Consider the following 5,389-nt stretch of genomic DNA (forward strand, 5'->3'; position numbering starts at 1 on the left):
AGAGCCATGCGGATTAGACGCCTGTCATCTCGACTGCTAGTGATACGAGGCCGTTGGGATCCAGCACGGCGTTCCGTATTACCCTCCTGAACCCACCAATTCCATATTCTGCTAACAGTCATTGGATCTCGACCAACGCGAGCGGCAATGTCGCGATACGATAAACCGCAATCGCGGTAGGCTACAATCCGACCTTTATCAAAGTCGGAAACGAGATGGTACGCATTTCTCATCATTACACGAGGCATTACAACAACGTTTCTCCAGGCAACGCCGGTCAACTGCTGTTTGTGTATGAGAAATCGACCGGTTGGAAAGTTTCCTCATGTCAGCAGGTTGTAGGTGTCGCCACCGGCGCCAACCTTGTGTGAACGCTCTGAAATGTTAAATATTGCATATCACAGTATCGTCTTCCTGTCGGTTAAATTCCGCGTGTGTAGTACGTCATCTTCGTCGTGTAGCAATTTTAATGGCCAGTAGTGTAAGTAGGTTGTAGTGAAAATGAAGCGTTCTGTACTTGGAGGTAGTTTAAAGAGGCTCCCACGTACTTGGTGGCACCGCCTGCTACTCGGATTCTCGACTTGACCTCCTGCAGCGAGTCCGTTTTACGGCGGCGCAATCCGTGCTCGCCATCCCGAAGACCCGTGGCGCAGTGCGGCGCAAGGTAAGCTGGTCGTTTGCAGTCCCGGCGGGGTCGCCGCGGCACAGAACAGCACTGTAGGCGCCGGTTGTCCGACTCGCGTGGGGTCAGACGGCGCGCCTCCTGATGTATTCCAGCAACAACTCTCTCTCTCTCTCTCTCTCTCTCTCTCTCTCTCTCTCTCTCTCTCTGCCGGCGCCCTTTGTTTTGCGGCCGATTTTTCCCGCTGCCGGGCCTCCGTTTAAACTTGGCAGCTCCAGATCTGCGCAAAAGTATAGCCGCCTCCAAAGTGCTCTCTCCCATTTGCTACCATCTATATGGAAGATCGCCGCAGGAAAATCGTGTTATGTGAAAGCTACAGGTCCAGGAGACTTCGAAAATACGTTTTGAAGCAAAAATTTAAATCCTTTTGTCAGTCAGAATTTGAAGCCTTTTTGACTATTTTTCGACCGTGACTGTCTCAAGAAATATGTAAATTTTATTTATTTATTTTTTTAATTACCGCTACCAGTCACAAACGTTGTCAACTATTGTATTACTTATTTATTTAGCGACATGTTTCGAAGCAATACCTCATCTTCAGGCTAAATCGCATTACAAAAACATCTTTACGTTAAGGTCATACTGATGTTATACAGTATTTTCGTAAATGCTGTGGTCATCTTTGTTCTTCTGGAGTGGCAGTCTCGTTGTGATGCCCTCAGGTGTATCCATTTCCGTGGCTCTCTTGGTCACTGTTCACAAATTGTCACTAACACAAACGGTTCTGTAGTGCAGTGGACAAGATAGCGGTCAAAATACGGCCGGTTTCGATTTGACTATCGATTTGTCGATCTGTGTGGTGTCAGATGTTACATGTCTTCTGCACGTCTTGTTATCATATTACAGATGTAGGTTGACGAAATACATTACAAATTGAGCACCTGTTACAATATTAGTGAACACATCGTGATATAAACTATTTATTTTACATGAAACTTCCTGGCAGATTAAAAATGTGTGCCCGACCGAGACTCGAACTCGGGACCTTTGCCTTTCGCGGGCAAGTGCTCTACCAACTGAGCTACCGAAGCACGACTCACGCCCGGTACTCACAGCTTTACTTCTGCCAGTACCTGCCAAGCTGTGAGTACCGGGCGTGAGTCGTGCTTCGGTAGCTCAGTTGGTAGAGCACTTGCCCGCGGAAGGCAAAGGTCCCGAGTTCGAGTCTCGGTCGGGCACACAGTTTTAATCTGCCAGGAAGTTTCATATCAGCGCACACTCCGCTGCAGAGTGAAAATCTCATTCTGGTATTTATTTTACATATTTCTAAGCTATTGCTGGAGCTAGATTTATTATTATATTTAAATTATATTTTAAAAGACTTTACATACTTCTGTCAGTCACTGCCGTTGTTCACATCTACAGCTACACTATTATAAAGTCTGTAGCGTATCGGGTATTCTGTTCACAAATACAGAGTGTACTGAACAACTACTTGTATAGCCTCTACCTCATTTCGCGCAGTATCATTGTATATTTTCAGAAGTTTACCAAAGATATTTGCACATTCCGGCATAGAAACAAGTTCTTGGAATATTTAAAACTATTATCTACACAACACTAAGACGAATTCTTTACAGACGGATCGGAAAACTGGCAGATGCCGACCCTGGGGAAGATCAGTTTGGATTCCATAGAAATGTTGGAACACGTAAGGCAATATTGATCCTACGACTCATCTTAGAAGATAGATTGAGGAAGGGCAAAGCTACGTTTCTGCCATTTGTAGACTTAGAGAAAGCTTTTGACAGTGTTGACCGGAAAACTTTTCAGGGGTCAAATATAGCGAGCGAAAGGCTGTTTACAATTTGTACAGAAACCAGATAGCAGTTATAAGAGTCGAGGGGCATGAAAGGGAAGCAGTGGTTGGGAAGAGAGTGAGACAAGGTTGTAGCCTATCCCCGATGTCATTCAATTTGTATATTGAGCAAGCAGTAAAGGAAACAACAGAAAAACTTGGAGTAGAAATTGAAATCCAAGGAGAAGAAATAAAAACTATGAGGTTTCCGGTGACATGTCAGGGACAGCAAAGGACCTGGAAGAGCAGTTGCACGGAATGGACAGTGTCTTGAAAGGAAGATATAAGATGAACATCAACAAAAGCGAAACAAGGACAATGGAATGTAATCGAATTGAATCAGGTGATGCTGAGGCAATTAAGTTGAGAAATGAGACACTTAAAGCAGTAAATGAGTTTTGCTATTTTGGGAGCAATATCACTGATGATGGTCGAAGTAGACAGGATATAAAATGTAGACTGGCAATGACAAGGAAAGCGTTTCTGAAGAAGAGAAGATTGTTAACATCGAGCATAGATTTAAGTGTCATGAAGTCCTTTCTGAATGTGTTTATATGGAGTGTAGCCATGCTTGCCAGTGAAACATGGACGATAAATAATTTAGACAAGAAGAGAATAGAATCTTTCGAAATGTGGTGCTACAGAAGAATGCTGAAGATTAGATAGGTAGATCCTATAACTAATGAGGAGCTACTGAACAGAATTGTAGAGAAGAGGAATTTGTGCCACAAGTTGACTAGAAGAAGGGATCGGTTGGTAGGACATGTTCTGAGGCATCAAGGGATCACCAATTTAGTATTGGAGGGCAGCGTGGAGGGTAAAAATCGTAGAGGGAGACCAAGAGATGAATACACTAAGCAGATTCAGAAGGATGTAGGTTGCAGTAGGTACTGGGAGATGACGAAGCTTGCACAGGATAGAGTAGCATGGAGAGCTGCATCAAACCAGTCTCTGGACCGAAGACCACAACAACAACAACATTAGCTACATATTAGCGGTCTTACTTCATATACCAACCCATACAATTTTGCAAATTTTCTTCGACTTCTCCTCTCAGTCAAATACGTCGCTGACTATTTGCCCTGTACACCCTCACTGCTCCCTAATAGAAAAGACCCTACACAGGCCAATATTTTTAACATCGGCTTGCTGCAGAATCCATGAACATATTTCCAGTTCGTATATAATAAGTTTCCCTGAGACTGAGAAGCTCATGTTCACGAATCAGCATGGTTTTAGAAAGCATCGCTCGTGCGAAACTCAGCTTGCCCTCTTCACACATGACATACTGCGAACCATTAATGAAAGACAACAGGCAGAGTCCATATTTCCAGATTTCTGGAAAGCATCTGACACGGTGCTCCACTGCAGACTATGAACGAGCATATGGTTAAGTGTCGAGATATGTGAGTAGCTAGAAGAGTTCTTAAGTAAGAGAGTCCATTAAGTTGTCGTCGACGACGGGCGTTCATCAGAGACAACGGTATCGTCAGGAGTGCCTCTGGGAAATGTGTTAGGACCGCTATTATTCTCTGTAGACGTAAATGATCTGGCGGGCAGGGTAAACAGCAATCTGAGGCTGCTTGCTGATGACGCTATGGTGTACGAGAAGGTGTCGTCGTTGAGTGAGGATACAAGATGACAGGCAAAACTTCTATTTGATGGCATGAATGACAGCTAACTGTAAAGGTAGTAAAATGTAACTTGACGCGGATGAATAGGTAGGGTGGTTAGGTTCTAGAGTAAAGGGACCATACTACGAGGTCATCAGTCCCGGACGAGTAGCAAAACCAAACACGTAATGTTCGGATACAGCGTTAGTAATGTACTGCTTGACACACTCACGTAGATTACATATCTAGGCGTAATGTCGCAAAGCGATATGAAATGGACTGAGAATGTACGGGTGTGTAGTAGGGAAGGTAAATGATCGACTTTGGTTTATTGGGAGTATTTTGTGAAAGTGTGGTTCATCTGTGAGGGAGACCACATATGGGACACTGTTGTTGAGTAATGTTCAAGGGTTTGGGATGAGCAACAGGTCTTATTAAAGGAAAGTAATACACATGTACTACATTAATAGTAGAGAACTAGAGAAACGCTGATATGTAAAAAGAAGCAGTCAATTTACCTTCAGCACAGTGCTAAATCAGTTTAAACACAGGAACTCTACAAGGTCAACTATGCTCGGGAATATGCCAGGGACGGTTACTTGTCAGCAAAAACACCAACTCGTTAAGATTGACACAAATTGCGGCTAACACCACTGTTGTAAACTCGATGCACCTGCCTCTGGGAAGCATGAAGGTTTACTGCCGAGGCAGCGACCACCTGTCGCCTTTTGAGTTAATGAGGTATTGCAGGTGGTCTTGATGACATAGGTGTGTGGGGAGATTACCCAATAACGTCTGACTTTTCCCACCTGCTGTTGAACAAGAAATTGTCACGTTCCATCACTATCGGATGCGGCAACATTCCCGTATGTGTCTATAACGTCCCTGTGTTTGCCATGAATTGTGGATATATATCACAATTAATGGCAAACATATTACATAAAAACATATTAAATAAAAAGTATTTCTGACAACGAAATTTTGTTTACATATTTCAAATAGTTCACATGGTTCTAAGCAACGGGCTTGCCGCAGTGAATACACCGGTTCCCGTGAGATCACCAAAGTTAAGCGCTGTCGGGCGTGGTCAGCACTTGGAGGGGTGACCATCCAGACCGCCATGTGCTGTTTCCATTTTTTCGGGGTGCAGTCAGCCTCGTGATGCCAATTGAGGAGCGACTCGATCGAAAAGTAGCGGCTTCGGTCAAGAATACCATCATAACCACCGGGAGAGCGGTGCGCTGACCCCACGCCCCTCCTATCGGCATCCTCCACTGAGGATGACACGGCGGTTGG

At 44.3% G+C, this 5,389-nt stretch overlaps 1 non-coding gene across 1 annotated transcript; it reads left to right on the forward strand.

Annotated features, from left to right (window-relative positions):
* The first annotated feature begins 1,786 nt into the window (after positions 1-1,786).
* Trnap-cgg (transfer RNA proline (anticodon CGG)) lies at positions 1,787-1,861 on the forward strand. The gene has a single exon. It is a non-coding gene; the product is annotated as a tRNA-Pro (tRNA).
* Positions 1,862-5,389: the final 3,528 nt, after the last annotated feature.

The sequence above is a fragment of the Schistocerca nitens genome, chromosome 6 (genome assembly GCF_023898315.1).
Source record: "Schistocerca nitens isolate TAMUIC-IGC-003100 chromosome 6, iqSchNite1.1, whole genome shotgun sequence".
Classification (NCBI taxonomy): Eukaryota; Metazoa; Arthropoda; class Insecta; order Orthoptera; family Acrididae; genus Schistocerca; species Schistocerca nitens.